The 17,312-nt window shown below is 46.6% G+C and overlaps 1 long non-coding RNA gene across 1 annotated transcript in view; it reads left to right on the top strand.

The window, feature by feature from the left end:
* The window catches only part of LOC148002801 (uncharacterized), a 44,540-nt gene extending 29,968 nt beyond the window's left edge, over positions 1-14,572 (top strand). The window contains exons 2-3 of the long non-coding RNA XR_015631512.1: positions 11,937-12,082; positions 13,361-14,572. This is a non-coding gene — a long non-coding RNA (uncharacterized LOC148002801). The remainder of the gene's footprint in view (positions 1-11,936; positions 12,083-13,360) is intronic.
* Positions 14,573-17,312: the final 2,740 nt, after the last annotated feature.

Raw genomic sequence — 17,312 nt, 5'->3', positions numbered from 1 at the left:
AACTCTAATGGGAGGGGACTTGCTACCCTCTTGGCTTTCGTAGGCAGCATGCACAGACATGTGCGCAGCATGTGGTGCACAGACATAAATGCAGGCAGAGTACCCACACACATAAAATAATTAAAAGCAAGTACATAGATCTTAAAAAAAAAGAAAATAAGAATGTCTCCCCCTCCTCCAGCACCCACTGGATGGGTGGGTAGATGGCCTGTAGATGGTCAGGGAGAGGAAGGGCCTGGTGAGCTCAGTTGTGACAGTCTTTTGTGAATAATCACAGCCACTGGGAGCTTGATTGACCCAGTCATGACAGGCCCTGCAGACAGCATTTTACAATGTCATTATGCAGATGAAGGCAGGTACAGGACAGAACGAGGCCTGTCATTGGATGAGAAGGAAGGAGGGCAGGAGAAAAGTTTGAGAAAAGGAGCGAGGAGGAAGGAGCTGGGAGAACATGGCAGCAGATGTTAAGATTCTCCTCTGGAGAGAGACCTCACCGCCTGATCAGGTGGGCACTCCTGAGGCTGCAGAGCGGAGGAGACCACCAACACTGCCCACCCCTGCCCACATCCCTGGCCCAAGAGGCAACTGTATAAGGCCTCTGGGTTCCCGTAGGGGAGGGCCCAGGAGCGGCAGGACCCCTGTGCCTGAGACACCGCCGGAACCTGAAGGAAACAGACCGGATAAACAGTTCTCTGCACCCAAATCCCGTGGGAGGGAGAGCTAAACCTTCAGAGAGGCGGACACGCCTGGGAAACCAGAAGAGACTGCACTCTGTACACGTCCAGACGCCAGAGGAAAACACCAAACACCATCTGGAACCCTGGTGCACGGAGGCTCCCGGAAAGAGCGGCGCAGATCTTCCCGGTTGCTGCCGCCGCGGAGAGGACTTGGGCAGTACCCCACGAGCAAACTTGAGCCTTGGAACCACAGGTAGGACCAACTTTTCCCCTGCAAGAAACCTGCCTGGTGAACTCAAGACACAGGCCCACAGGAACAGCTGAAGACCTGTAGAGAGGAAAAACTACACGCCCGAAAGCAGAACACTCGGTCCCCATAACTGGCTGAAAGAAAACAGGAAAACAGGTCTACAGCACTCCTGACACACAGGCTTATAGGGCAGTCTAGCCACTGTCAGAAATAGCAGAACAAAGTAACACTAGAGATAATCTGATGGCGAGAGGCAAGCGCAGGAACCCAAGCAACAGAAACCAAGACTACGTGGCATCATCGGAGCCCAATTCTCCCACCAAAGCAAACACGGAATATCCAAACACACCAGAAAAGCAAGATCTAGTTTCAAAATCATATTTGATCATGATGCTGGAGGACTTCAAGAAAGACATAAAGAACTCCCTTAGAGAACAAGTAGAAGCCTACAGAGAGGAATCGCAAAAATCCCTGAAAGAATTCCAGGAAAACACAATCAAACAGTTGAAGGAATTAAAAATGGAAATAGAAGCAATCAAGAAAGAACACATGGAAACAACCCTGGACATAGAAAATCAAAAGAAAAGACAAGGAGCTGTAGATACAAGCTTCACCAACAGAATACAAGAGATGGAAGAGAGAATCTCGGGAGCAGAAGATTCCATAGAAATCATTGACTCAACTGTCAAAGATAATGTAAAGCAGAAAAAGCTACTGGTCCAAAACATACAGGAAATCCAGGACTCAATGAGAAGATCAAACCTAAGGATAATAGGTATAGAAGAGAGTGAAGACTCCCAGCTCAAAGGACCAGTAAATATCTTCAACAAAATCATAGAAGAAAACTTCCTTAACCTAAAAAAAGAGATACCCATAGGCATACAAGAAGCCTACAGAACTCCAAATAGATTGGACCAGAAAAGAAACACCTCCCGTCACATAATTGTCAAAACACCAAACGCACAAAATAAAGAAAGAATATTAAAAGCAGTAAGGGAAAAAGGTCAAGTAACATATAAAGGCAGACCTATCAGAATCACACCAGACTTTTCGCCAGAAACTATGAAGGCCAGAAGATCCTGGACAGATGTCATACAGACCCTAAGAGAACACAAATGCCAGCCCAGGTTACTGTATCCTGCAAAACTCTCAATTAACATAGATGGAGAAACCAAGATATTCCATGACAAAACCAAATTTACACAGTATCTTTCTACAAATCCAGCACTACAAAGGATAATAAATGGTAAAGCCCAACATAAGGAGGCAAGCTATACCCTAGAAGAAGCAAGAAACTAATCATCTTGGCAACAAAACAAAGAGAATGAAAGCACACAAACATAACCTCACATCCAAATATGAATATAACGGGAAGCAATAATCACTATTCCTTAATATCTCTCAACATCAATGGCCTCAACTCCCCAATAAAAAGACAAAGATTAACAAACTGGATACGCAATGAGGACCCTGCATTCTGCTGCCTACAGGAAACACACCTCAGAGACAAAGACAGACACTACCTCAGAGTGAAAGGCTGGAAAACAACTTTCCAAGCAAATGGTCGGAAGAAGCAAGCTGGAGTAGCCATTCTAATATCAAATAAAATCAATTTTCAATTAAAAGTCATCAAAAAAGATAAGGAAGGACACTTCATATTCATCAAAGGAAAAATCCACCAAGATGAACCCTCAATCCTCATCTTCAGTTGGTTTATATACAAGTGTGCAATTTCTAGGCTTGAAAGTAAAATGATGCTATCTGGTGCTGGATAGAGGAGCCTTATTTTTTATTATGGCAGCTTGCTATTTTTGTAACATGGTGATTTGGTTGAACACAATAAAGTACAGTAGTAACTGATCTCCCCTTCTTCCTGGATGAGTGAGGAGATGATTAAATATTGATGTCAGCATCCTTGAGCATATTCAGATGAGCTACTGCTTCTGTTGAAAAGGATGCTGTGTTTGATTGTGGTCCGAAGCTTTGAAGCACTACTTGGCATCTCCTTCCTTGGAGGTCTCACTGTTTAAACATAACAGATTTGATAGCCTGTTGGTAAGGTGAGGTCCAGCTTGTCTCCACTAGGTCATCTTCATGTGAATCCGGTGGTTATACGGTTTTGTTCTAGGGATATTTCATTTTTTTAATAACGGTTTTAGCTGACATTCATGGAGAGAATGAATCCTTAGAAGTGTGCCACTAGTGAAAGGAAATCCTGTCTAGAGTATGTTTCTTTACAAAGCTGTGTCACACCATCCTTTGGGCCCTCTGCTGGAAAAGTAGAATCAAGTCTCAAATAATGCCTTTTAAATTGTATCCTCTAGTATTATAGATGTAGGACAGTACTGTATCATACCTCTGTGGATGTAAAATAGCTTGTACCTGCTTTATGATACGTAGTAGTGACCGTGCTTTATCAGAGCTGTTTTTAATGATGTTGCTCAGAATGTTTTCTTTCCAGATGATGATTGAGAAGCTAATTTAAAAAAAAATGGTGCCAGGTACCACAAGAGTAACAGAACTGTGCTGTTTTCTCAGGTTTTGTTTTTTTACTTTTTTTTTTTTTTAATGGAGTGTGCTGGATGTCTCTACAGTTTTGTTCAGATGACTGCAGAACCTGGAAAAGCTGTTGCTGCTGTTGATGCATAACACACTGCTATTATTGGTCTTTTTATATAAATATAAATATATATATACAGATATATAATTTGAATTTTTTGAAACTTTAGCTGTGCTGTCAACTTTGGAAAAAAGTATCCCCGTTTACTGTGTTGAGTTGTAACTGTACAGAAATTAACAGCCATATTGGTCTAGAAATGTTGAACTTAAGTTTTTTCCATTTGTACAGGGGTAACACACTGTATTAAATATGTAAGGTCTTATCTACGTGGGTTTGATTACAAAAACTAATAAAGTATTCTCTAAATTTAAAAAAAAAGATTCTCCTCTGGACATTGATACAGATTGTATGACTATTTTTTATAACTCCTTTTTAAAGATTTATTTATTTATTATACGAGTACACTGTAGCTGTCTTCAGACACACCAGAAGAGAACATCAGATCTTATTACAGATGGTTGTGAGCCACCATGTGGTTGCTGGGAATTGAACTCAGGACCTCTAGAAGAGCAGTCAGTGCTCTTAACCGCTGAGCCATCTCTCCAGCTCCCTGCTATGACTATTTTTAAGGGCTGGGTGTGTACAGGATTTTGTGTAGTCTAGATGGGCACATTATATCTTATCAACTGGATCAGAGGTTATTGTGTGGTGTGTTCTTTCACTGGGGGACTTAATTGAGTCCACAGTAAGAGAGCCGTGAGATAGGTGCTCTCCATATGAAAGTGGTGTGACAGAGCCCTGCTAAGGAAGCTGTGAGTGAGGCAGGGTGACTTGGCATGTGCCGAGCTGGACTGGCTCGAGGGCCACCTGGATCAGAGAGTAAGTACTTGGGGACAGCGTGGAGTCACTGAGATAAATTAGCACTAGTTCCAATGGCCCTAGAGAGAATGACCTACGGGGTACAGCAGGAACCATACCGCTGTTTTGTTTTTGTTTTTTTCTTTTCTTTTGCATTGCAACATTGTAACACTCTACCCATCTCCTGGCTCTTCATTCCTCCTACCCCATCTTCCAAGATGTCCGGAGCTGTAAAGGGGCTGACACGGTGATGTCCCAAGTATTGGGGAACATTTGGAAGTTGCTTTTGTCAGCACTTGGACAATAATTAGGAGTCTCTGGGGTCACCACTGCCCTTTACAGAAAACAGAAAGATGTTTCTACGATGCAAGCTGATGGCAGTGCTGGTCTGTGGGAATAAACATAGTTATTTAGAAAGCAATTTGGCAGATGCAAATGTCTATATAGCATAGCAATGTCTATTTAGCTCCCCCTCTGGGGTTCCGATCTCCTGCTTTTGGCTGAGTTTGCAGCACAGTGTGAATGCTTTTCTTTGGAGCATGCCTTACTGCCAGTCACAAAGCAGTTGCTTTGTCCTGTGTTAGACCCCCCTACTATTGGAGTGCTCATCTTGCAGGGTAGCATGGCATTCAGGGTCCACAGTTGAGACACAGCATCGATGGCAGTTCTTTCCCGGAAGCCTTTTGACATAGCATACACATTTTTATAACTTGGATTGTAAAGACTACATTATTCTTGTGTGTCTGGACACACATGCTGTAGTGCATGCACGTGAAGACTCCAGAATGACCTACCTCCACCACGTGTGTCTTGGGAATTGAACTCAGGTTGCCAACCTTGGCAGCAAGGGGGCCAGCCCTCTGAGCCATCTTGTTGGCTGCCCGTGCATGTTACACAGCTGAGGACACATTCCTCGGCTGAATGTCAACATATACAATGTTCACCCGCCTGGGACATAGTACTGTCAATGGGACTTAGATCACCATAGAAACAGGCCTCTGGGTATGAGGAATTTTCCAGGAGTGGTTAACTGAGTAGGAGAAGCCCATCCTGGATGTGTCTGACACTAAGACTGGGTTCCTGGACCAAATAAAGAGAAGAAACAAATGGAGCTCCAGTGTTTGCGAACCACAGATCCATGTGGCCAGCTGCCTCCCATTCCTGCCACCATGACAAGCCCCACTTCAGGCTATGGGCGGGAATAAACTCTCCCTCCAGGAGACTGGAGTTTGGTCAAAGCAAGGAAAGAGCTTGCTTCTCTTCCAAACTCTTTTTAGGAAATTAATCAAGATTGTCAAGTTCCTGTCTTGATGCATCAAGAGTTCTTCTTTATTACTAAAAATAACACTGCTTTTAATATCTTAGTTCATACAGAAAAATGTTTTCTAAATATAGAGACAGAGTGCTGAAGACTGTCTTTTATGTAACTGATAACATCTGTGTATATATACATATATATAATATATACTATTACACATATGTATATATACTATATACACACATATATACATATATACACACATATAAATGCACACACACACACACACACACACACACACACACACATACTCAGATGGACTATTCTTTACCTGAAAAGGGTTCTTTTTGTTATTAAAAGGTGTTTGTTTTATTTTTAGATTTTTATACCCTCATGTATATCCGTGCACAGTGTGTGTGTGTGTGTGTGTGTGTGTGTGTGTTGTCTGTGGAGGCCAGAAGAGGGCGCTTGATCCCAGTACTAGAGTTGTAAACATTTGTGAGCTGCCGCTATGTGGGTTCTGGGAACTGAACCCAGGTCCTCTGGAAGAGTAGCCAGGTCCTAACTGCTAAGCCGTTTGTCCAGTGCTATTTTATTTTCGAGGGAGGGCCTCAGTATTAGCAATGGAACTTATAAAGAGCAGGCTATCCTCAAACTCACAGAGATCGACTGGCTCTGCCCCTGGAGTGCTGGGATTAAAGGCCTGTGCCACCGTGCCAGCTCTTTCTTGGTCTTTCTTTCTGTGAGTGTGCGTGTGCGTGTGTGTGTGTGTGTGTGTGTGTGTGTGTGTATGTGTGTGTCTGTGTGTGTGTCTGTGTGTGTGTATGTGTGTGTCTGTGTGTGTGTCTGTGTGTGTCTGTGTGTGTGTCTGTGTGTGTCTGTGTGTGTATGTGTGTGTGTATATGTGTGTGTATGTGTGTGTGTGTCTGTGTGTGTGTGTGTGTGTGTGTGTGTGTGTGTGTGTGTGTGTGTGTGTGTGTTTGACTACTGTGATAGCCCATTCCTTTCCCTATTCTTGTTCTTCTGAAATTCAGGATTTATAATTCAGGATTATAAAGTCTGGTAACACACGGTGTGTAACTTCGTGGCATTTTCTTGTGTTGTCTACGATTGTTTCCTTTTGACCTTCTCCTCCATCCTCAGATTAAAACTTCTGGGACCCTCAGTCCTTGGTTTTTCCATTAACTTTCCCAGACTGACTGACAGTCTAATTTCTTTTCAATTGTTCCTCACCCATTGTCATTTCTGTGACTTTTTTTTTCTATTCTTTTTTTCGGAGCTGGGGATCGAACCCAGGGCCTTGTGCTTGCTAGGCAAGCTGCTCTACCACTGAGCCAAATCCCCAACCCCCTGTGACTTTTTTTTTCCTGAATCCTTTGAAATATCCTGTGTGCATTCTTGTACTGTAGACTTGTTTACTCTAGGGACAATTAATTTGGAATGTTTGCTGGGGGTGGGGGACGTTAGTGATGACTCAGTGGTTAAGAGCACTGGCTGTTCTTGCCGAACCTTCCTAACACCCACGTTGCAGCCCACAGCTGTCTGTAACTCTAGTTGCAGGGGATCCGACGCCCTCTTCTGGCCGCGGCAGGCACTGCATGTACATGCTGCACAGACATACACAGAGCAGACCATCCACACACATAGAATGAAAATAAATAAATATTTCTAAAAGCTTTCTTTTTCTGAGTAAGTTCTTGTTCATGGCTGTTTTGCTTGTTTTTTGGTGTGTGACCCTGGTTTTGTGGGAGCAATGCCATCCCTTCCTGCTCATACGCCAGTGGCTGTAACTCAGCATTTCCCAGTGAGCCCGGCGCTGTGTCTATCTGCTGGGTCTCTTTATCCGCGAGACATGTTCTGGTCTCTTTCATGGTGTCTGAGGGCCTGGCAGCCACTGCCTTAAAGTTCACATCGAAATCACAAGAAGTAGATTGGAAGTTCTATTTATTTTTAAATAGTAGATAATTCTCATACAGTTAGGTGACTTTCAAAGTTGTTTGGCCACTGCCTCTGCCTAATGGGGCACATTTTCACCGTCCCAGAGACAAACCCGTACCCATTAGGCACCCCTCCTCATTCCACCCCCAGCTGCTGGCATCTACTTATCTCCTTTTGGATTTGACTATCTTGGAATTCATATAAATAGCGTCGTATGCTGTGTGCCTTTGTGTTTGGCCTCCTTCGCTTGGCATGCTTTCAGAGCCCATCTCTGTGGTGGCGCATGGTCGGTGCTTGGCCTTTTAGTTACTTCATAATATTCCACGTCGTGTACACATCAAATTCGGTTCATCCCTTTAGGTTAGTTTTTTGGGGGTGGGGCAGGGAAACACTTTTAATCTTCACTGTGTGGGGAATTAATTACAAGAACAATAAATGAAGTCATATGTTGAACCAAAATTTCCTTTATGCAAAGTATTAAAATACAATTGCATCTCTAAAATGAAATTATAGGTATACAGTTGTAGCCATTAAGGTAAAAGCTATATAATAAAGAGAAACATCAATGGGCAAATGAGTGCACGAAGGCACTCCTGAATTCTACGGTTTCTTTGAGCATCAAAACCACCAATCTTTTAGTTCTTTTCTTGAACATTATTCTGTATAAACTTTCTCAGCATCTGATTAGATCCCTGATTAGATTTTCTTTCATTTTCAGTGTGACACTCTCCACAGATATCTGTCATTGGCTGCTGCTTTGGGAGTTGGACGTCTTCTGGGTGTCCACTGTTAGTGTCCCTGCAGCTCAAAGGAGCATCCCCTCCTTGTGCACACAAAAACTTCTTCCCTAAGTTAGTTATTTTTTATTATTGCTGTAACAAATGCTTAACAAAAGACACTCCAGGAAGGAAAGGTGTTGCAAGATATTTGATCACATCGTGAACCTCAAGATCGAATTATTTGCTGAAAAAGCTCGACCAGTCCTTAGTACACACCTTTAATCCCAGACAGGGAAAGTAAAGTTAGTTTGTAGAAGGAAGCATCCACGTTTAAAAGTGGTGTCTAATTGAGTGGCAGACAAAGTGGCAAATCAGAGAAAGGCTTGACAGACTAGGATATGCTCAATCCTCATGAGAAGAGAGGAAAGGGAGCTACTTCAAAGAGCAGTGCAGAGGGAGAGAAAGGAAGGAGGCAGTTTTACCGCAAGAGTTTCACAGAGGCAGGTTGAAGAGAGAACAAGCTAGACATGGGTGAAGACAGAATGAGCCAGAGAATGAGAAGGAGACAGACGATTAGAACAGCCTGCCAGAGTTAGTTTAAAGCCAGGCATAGCAATTCAGGAGAAGCTGAGAGAAGCCAGATTAAGTCAGTCAGCTTGGAGTTTGAGCCAGAAAGGTTAGTTGATCAGCCATCCAGAACCCAGAAAGAACTAGAAAGGGTGAGCTTATTCAGCAGTAAGTCTCCGAGGCTAAAAATAGTTTAGACCTAGATTAGAATGTATGGAGGCTACAAGCTTCCAGGACTAACCCTAGGTTAGCAGAGAAAGTCAATAAGCCTTCAAGATGACAGTTACATCAGGAGAATAAAAGATACTTTTACAGAGGATTTATTTTGGTTCACAGTTTGAGAATCTATCACGGCAGGAAGGCCTGGAGCAGGCATGGGAGGCAGCTGGACACACTAAGTCTGCAGTTGGGGAGTGGCGGGAGATGAAGGCTGACCCTCTGCTTGCTATCCTCTTTTCATCCAATCCAGGGGCTCAGCCAAGGGGTGGGACCGCCCACCTTCAGGGTGTGTCTTCCATGTTCATCTAAACCTTTTCTCATAGATACACCCGCCCAAGGTATGTTACTTTGGTGACTCTAAATCCCATCAAACATCAACCATGACCTCCCCCCCCCACACTTACTTAAACATCACTTCATATCATCACCCTCCAATCTTTGTCCTGAGAGTCTTATTTTCATCTCATAATGCAAATGCATTATTTCGTCTCTAAAAGTCTTTGGAGTCTTGTGGCAATCTCACAATGTTGAGAAGTACAAAATTCAAGGCTTCTGAGCCACCAGGCAATCTCTTTGTGAAGAGAAGTCTATAGAAGAAAGCAGTTATGTTCCTGAAAGACAGAGGTGCAGAGTGCGCATGCGCATTCCAAAGGGGTTTCCTCAGCAAATATTCCTCCGCTATTATGTCTGGGCACTGCACTAGGTTCTGGGAGATCCTGTGGTAGAAAGGTGCCCACTCTAGGGATCTTACCCATTAGTGAAGCTTCACTAGTGTCTAATGAAGCTAGGAGTGGGCACAGTTCTCCACTGGCTTGCGTGAGGGAGGAAGGGAGGAGGGACTGTTCTGGTATCCTCTGGTTCCTTATTAGTTATTTTGGGACAACGTTCCTGACAGAAAGAACTTCAGGGGCAAAGGCTCACTTGGGCTTATGGTTGGAGAGAGATCTTGTCCTATCACGGCAGAGATGGGAAGGCACTAAGAACCGCAGCAGGGACTTTTTTGGTGACTTCATTTCTCATGGTGGCAGGCAGGAAGCAGAGAGCCTGGGTGGGAACCAGAGTTGGGTCTAAGCCTGTGGAGTTAGTTTCGATTGATCCAGCTCACCAATCAGGTCATACCTCCAAAGGCTCAGTCTTCAATGGAAGGAAGCCGGTGTTATAAACCGTGCTTAAACACGATTTAAACCGTTTCCAGCGGATACTCATATCCTTGGCGTAAAATGGAAGGTTTTCAAACAATCCACACACTCTCCACTGCATTCTGCACTATCTCTGTGGTGCTTGGGAATGCTGGGTAAATACGTGCTGCTCTGCCTTGTCCAGCCTTGCACATACTTAGTACAGACCCAGTTTGCTCAAGGGGTCCACGCTTGTGAAGATGCAGATGTTGGTTTGATTTGCAGACATGGGACCTCTAGCACAGAAGGATGCCTGAGAGTGAGGGTTGGGGAATGGGGAGCCCAGAGGGGAGTGCTAAGCTCAGACTTGGAGGGGAGTTCTCCAGAGTCCCCTACATGGTCCAAGATGGCTAACTTCAAAGAGAAAAGTGACCTCGATTTTGTCATAATTTCTTGCGTGGAGCTGGCTCTCCAGGCTCCGTGGGATGAATTGTAAATCTTTGGGCCATTGGCCCAGTGCCTGGCTTCATCTGTGTCATAGACACCATTCTGTGATAACCACTGGTATGGGAGGGCACGATACTAGGCTAAGGCTTCAAAGACAGGCTCACACGGGAGTGTTTGGATTCAGCCTAGTTTTCTGGGTAGTTCTCAGTTCCTGAATGTGCTGGGGGAAAGGTCTGTTTGGGACAGGATCCCTGAGGACAGAAACCAGGACCAGACATAGGAAAGCACCGGCTAATGAGGCTAGGGGAGAGAGATATAGAATGTCACCAGCTGAAGTGCATCACATTACAAACTGTTCCAAACTCAGCTTGTTTGTTTGTTCTGTCTGTCTGTTTGTTTGGGATGGATAATGTGATATAGCCCCAAGGTGATCTTGAACTTGGGGTCCTCCTGCCTCTAACTTCTCATGTGCTCCGTGCGTTCCAGGCTGCACCACCACACCTGGCTTTCAGCATGCACTTTTATGTCTCCTTGTAGCATGTTCTGTGACTGTACAATGACAGAGGTCCAGGTCAGGGAAGTGGCCTGACCCAGCTGGATGCATGTGTCCTCCCTGGACTTTTGGGACATGCTGAGTGGTGCGGAGACACAGGGACCAGGAAAGGGAGGAGGGAACGCCTTGGGATGTTAGCGTGAACGGAGGCCAAGGGCGGAAATAGACCCGGGGGAGGACGTGTGTCACAGGAGCTGGACTTAGCCAAACGTTTTGGGAAGCCATTTCTAATTATGAATGCTTTTATGAAAGGACAGGCTACCTGGTGCAGCCGGGGTGTCCATTTGCAGTTTAAGCAGAGGTTGGGAGGTTTAAGGGTGTTGGATGAAGTTGTACCTGGGTGCTAGTGTCGGCCTCGGGGCTAAGAGGCCATGCGACTTCTGGAAAATGCTCCTGGCAGCCTTGAGGTTCATATTTGAGAGGTGAAGAGGCTTGCCTGCCATCTTCTAGGCATTAGGCAAATTCACCAGCATGAAACCATAGTACTGTGTGTTCTGGGTTATGCTCAGCACCTAATTAACCAGACTGCCTAGACATTAGACACAAGGAACAGATGACCAACACATACACACAACCCTCTCCCTCTCTCTCTCCCCCTCCCCCTCCCTCCCTCTTTCTCCCTCTCCCCCTCCCCTCTTCCTTCCCTCTCTGTCTCTCTGTTTCTGTTTCTCTCTCTCTCTCTCTCTCTCTCTCTCTCTCTCTCTCTCTCTCTCATTTCTCTCTATTCCCCCCTCCCCTTTGAAGTTCAAATTTTCTATTATCTTTTACCCAGTTCCCTTAGGAGCCTCTGGAGATGTTTGATGGATGCTGACCCACAGGGACACCCCTGCCAGCACAGCAGGGCACTGCAGTGGCAACATTGGCAACACTACATTCTCTCCAGACATCCCCAGGTCTCCACAGAAGGACTCTGTGAAGGTAATGCAGAATCTAGAGGGGAAACGCCCCTGCTATTTCCCTTAACAACTTGTTTTTCAAGACAGGGTCTCTGTGTAGCCTGGCTGCCCTGGAACTAGCTCTGTCACCCAGGCTGGCTTCAAACTCACAGAGATCTGCCCACCTGTCTCCCAAGGAATTAAGGGCATGTGCCAGCACTTTAGTTTTTATTGCTATCTAGTTTATTTACTCCAGTAAGTTTTCCTCTGGGGGAGTGTATTCTCTAGATACACCCATTTTCCTCAGTGTGCTACATCTCTTTAGCATTACAACTTTAGATATTCAGGTAACACGTTTGACTTATCTACCTGCGTCATTTATTTACTTTATTCTAGAGACGGGGGTCTCCTGTAGCCCAGGGTGGCCTCCATCTTACTGCGTTGCTGAGGATGATCTTGTTCTGAGCTTCCTGACTGTCCCTCCGAGCACCACTAGACCTGGAGTGGTCTGGTCCTGGGAGACCAAACCCAGGGCTTCCAGCATGCTGTGAATACGCTGCCCAATGAGCTCTCCCCAGCCCCTTGTGACCTTTTAATTTCTCTGCTCCCTCAGGCAGTCTCTGCCTTAGTCTTTGGCAGTTTGCTGGTTTATTTCCAGGAGCCTGCCTGCTGCCAGCCAACAGCATTCACGGGCACAGAGAATTTCCCACCTTTGTTTTGCAATGAGGGAGGCGGCGCGCGCCTGCTTTTCCTTTCTCCAGAATGGCTCTCTGAGTGTCAGGAGCAGGCCGGCTCAGGTTATCTAGGATTTGGCTGGAAGAACCAAAGATGGGTCGCCATCCAAAGCTCAATGTCGCCTTCGTGTGAAAGTGTGCAGGAACTGCAGGGCTGGGAGGCGGGGCCTGTGCCACGGCGGAGGGCGTGGCGATTAGGAGGAGATGCTACAGTTCTCGGTTTGGTGGTAGGTCTGGGCAGCTAGGCAGCACTAGCTCACCAGGCTGCAGATGGTGTCGCTTTAGTTTTTTTTTTTTAACTCTACTTAGATACTTAGTTTATTTCCTCCTGTGGACAGGGAAGCAGGGTGGGGTGTGTCCAGAGCCACTGTTATTTAAGTACCCACCACATGCCTGTCTGTTGCTGGATGGCTTACATGCATCGGTGCTAGCTTTCATAGCAAGTGTCTTGCAACTGCTGTCTAACAAATGAAAAACCCAAGGCCCAGAGACACCGAGTCACTTACCCAAGGTCACCCAAATGCCAGATGCAGATGGTTTGAGTGGAGCCTTGGTGTGTTCTAACCTTGTGCTCTTTGCTATGCCAGGTCTATCTCCAAGCAGACCGTCAGAACAATACGGACCTGAGTCCAGGATGATTGACACATCCTTTGTGACCCCCAGGACCCTGCTACTGTCCCCTGACCCTATCGAGGCTTCAACAGACTGGCAACGGGTGCCAAGGCGGCCAGCTCTCCATGCTTCGTGGCTCCTGGCGGGATCAGCCAATCACAAGGTGCCTGCTTCCACTGGCTCAGCTGTGCCTCTCACGCCAGTACTGAACTATGCTCCTGCTAGCAAAGTGTGCTTTAAAAACCCAGAAAGTAAGCAAAGAGGAAGGCAAGCAAATAAAATTTCCATATTCTTAGCTAGCTTCCATATATCACCGTTGCCGTCATCGTCGTCGTCATCATCATCATCAGTAATGAACCCTAAAATGCATTTACATGACAAAATCACGACCTCAATATCACAGCAAACAGAAATAAGAAGTAACTTCCTGGGAGTCCTTCCAGAATTTTCTTCAGCCCTGGACCTGGGGACGAATATTTAAAATACGCCTGTTGGACTGCACTGGGCTCACCTCGTGTCTTTGCTTTTCCTTTCGCGACGTTTGCAGGCCCCTGTCCCAGCACAGTTGCCTGGGATAAGCGAGCCACATCTGTTTCCCCCATTTTCTTCAGCATTCGCCTACACGTGAGCTCCATGCTCAGCGCGCTGGTCCTAAGGAGCACGGCTAGAGACCCAGGAGCTCAGGTCTCGGCCCTGCGGTCCAGCTCAGCGCCGGAGCTTCGAATTGCTGCCCTCTCGTGGCCAGTCAGGGGAACGCCTCGAGAGTCCCAGCCATCCAGGATCCCACGCATTTCCTCCAGCTGCAGTTCACCCGCGGAGAGGAATCTGTTCTTCATCTCCCAGGCTCACCTAGGGGCCAAACCTTGCCTCAGCGAGGCAGCTGTGGAAATTAATTGGAGCAAGGATGCTTGACTGGTGCTCCTAAGTTGGAGAACTCAGATAATGCCAGGTACCTGTTGGGTGTCCTACACAGTGCTAAGAGACCTGGGATTCCTTATGCTTGAGTTGAACCAGCAAGGGCAGGTGCACTTGTCTTTGCCACGTGATTAGCTAAGCGAAATGGTATCAATCTATTTATCTACCCCTCCCTTCATCTATACCCATATGACTAACTCGCCTATCCACTCGTCTGTGTATCTATTCAACTACCCACCTGTCCTTCTGTCATTACAATTCTTCCCTGATTATCAGCATCCTGAGCGCCGAGTTCTGTCACTTTGGATACATTTGACGTTCACTTTCCACACATTTAAACTGCATATAGGAAAAGCTAGGTTAAGATGGCAGCAGAGAAAGCAGACTAATGTCTGTGAACTCCCCCCGCCCCCACCGTGTATGTGAACAGCATTTATTGGATTGGCCTCTTATAGAAGTATCTGCTCTTGGGAGGAAGTCGGGATGCAGGTTCATACAGCAGCCGGAGGGTTTCATTGTGTGACACTGTGAGGCACACATGAGCACAGCCGTCGTGTGCAGGCTGCAGGCTAACTCGGTGTGAGGAGAGGGCTGAGGGCGCGGCATGTCCTTAGCATGACTCTCAAGAGATGAGATCACAGGACAGAAGAGGAGGTGCCTGAAGAAGGGAAACCTTAGCAACTCGATGGTTCATCTGCCATGGAACCCCCACAGCGGGTGTGCCCCATTCCTGTTGGAGGCTGGAAAAACACCAAGAGCCACTTTAGCCCCTGATTTGTAAGTTATTTAACGATATTGCCCAGGAGTCCTCTGTGAAACCGGACAGAAATGACTAGATCAGCTGGTCTCAACCTGTGGCTCTCCACCCCCTTGGAGTAGAACCACCTTTCACAGGGATCACCCAAGACATATTAGCTATTACGATGCAGACCAATAGCAAAATTACAGTTATGAAGTAGCAACAAAAATATTACAGGGGTCACTGCAACTGACTTCAGGGGAGGAATCCAAGATTCTGACGGAACCAAGTAGGCACCCTCTACTAGCCCGTGATGATTTGGGGAGGTAGGAAAAGAGGGAGGATGACAAGAAGGGAGAAAGATGGAGAGAGAGGGAGGGGGAGGGAGGGAGAGAGATCAGCCACCACAGGATGGATACCAATACTGTGGACCACCAACTGGCTAACCACACTTCTCTCAGAATGTTTACCCACGGAGGATACATGACTATCTTTGCGTTTCTTGGCTGTGGGACTCCCTTTCAGGGTTTCAAGGGTCTGCCTAGAGGGTGAGTGTGTCAGAAGGCCAGCCTGAGGAGGAAGGGTCTGATACCTTCAACCCTCAGCTGCACCTTTGTGAGTTCTACTTCTGGGAACTGCCAGGCAGCCTGTCTCTCTGGTCACCAACACCTCAGCCTGTCAGAGGAGGCTCATTCCCTCTGCTCAGTACAGACACTGCAGCCCCAGGAGGGACCGAACACAAAGGCCATATCTAGCCCTAGTCTCCTGCTGTGTGGCTGCGTCTACAGCCTGGGCTCAGATGACAGAGACAGAATTGAGCTCTGGATGACAGCTGGACTCCAAGCTGTCAGCCTGTCAGCTAGGGAGGGTGGACACACTCCGGCTTGCTGGTTCTGCCTAGAGAGGCCCGGCCCTGATGCTGTGCAGAACCTCTGTTTATAATTTCCCATGATAACAGGCCCATTCATCCCCTCTGCCCGCCCTAATTGCGCTGGGGCGAGGGATGACAGCTTAATTATGAACCTCACAAAAATTGAACTTGGGCTGTGTCAACAAAGTCCAATCGCTGTCACCCAGGGGTAGCTCTTTGCCCTTCATTGTGGCAAAGGGCAATTGGAAAAAAAGAAAAAAAAAAGAGGGGGGGGGGAATCTTGGCTGAGTTCCAGTTCCAACAGACTTTTATTTTCTGGCTCCAAAGCATCCAAGTTTGGGAGACAGAAGCCCTTTTCTGTTTGCTGGGAGCGGTGGCTGGCTGGTCACTGCCTGGTTGGAGTGGCGTTTTGGTCCCCGGAGATTCAGGATGTGAGCGTTAAAAGAGGCGCTGGGGACTGCTTGTTTGGGATTGAAAACTGGGTGCAATTCAGCCCGCAGATGTTTTATTTGGCTAGCAGAGTTTTCTTTTTTTAAACTTAAAAAAAAAGCTGCGGTAAAATCCACATCACATAAAATTAACCATTTTAGAGCCTTCAGTTCTCTGTTGGGTCAGCCTACTCATGGTATTTACAGTATGGCCACCAGCTGTCTGCCAAGTGTTTTCACCACCTCAGAAGAAACCTCTATACCCGTTAAGCCCTGATTTCCTGCTCTATCCCCACAAGGCCCTGGCCACAGCATTCTGGTCCTGGTGCCCTGGATAAGTCTTGGCTGCGGCCACTGTGGTCCTCAGCGTCTGACTCACCATCTCTCACTCCGGAGGCTCCTTCATGCTGTCTCTTATAAGCGCTTAATTCCCTTTTTAAATTCTTTCTTTTTAAGCCCGAGAAACAGGAGAGGCTTTGCACTGGCTCCTGGCACCCTTATCGAGTGAGACACAATGAATGGCTGTGTCACGAAGCCTTCTCTACCTTCTCTTTCTTGTCCACTGTCACCCATTGTGTCACCATGACTGAATCAAATGAGTTGTCAAGTGAGCTTGATGTTCACACCACAGGAGGACGGAACAGCTTTATGATCTAGGCACCCATGAGTCCTTGCTACCAAACTCTGGGGACGTGGGAGTCTGGATGCCTTGGTTAGACAGATGAAGGACTGGAGGCTACCCAAGCCACTGTGCTTATGAAGATCACAGGGTGACAGGGTCTAGGGAGGACCCACCTCCTTGCTTCCCACCACTGCTGGCTTTTTCTGCCGGTATTGACAGTAAGGAGCAGGATTTCCATCCGTGCTCATGATAGGTCATACCCTGGTGTTTGGTTATTTTGTGTCTTGGGGACCTTTGTGTTTCCCCTTGAGAGACTCACCAAATACTATGTGGTCTTGGCAGATGGGGCCTG

Source organism: Rattus norvegicus, chromosome 10 (assembly GCF_021556685.1).
Source record: "Rattus norvegicus strain SHRSP/BbbUtx chromosome 10, alternate assembly SHRSP_T2T, whole genome shotgun sequence".
NCBI lineage: Eukaryota > Metazoa > Chordata > Mammalia > Rodentia > Muridae > Rattus > Rattus norvegicus.
Note: the sequence above shows the minus strand (reverse complement) of the source record. Positions and strands in the feature narration are given on the sequence as shown.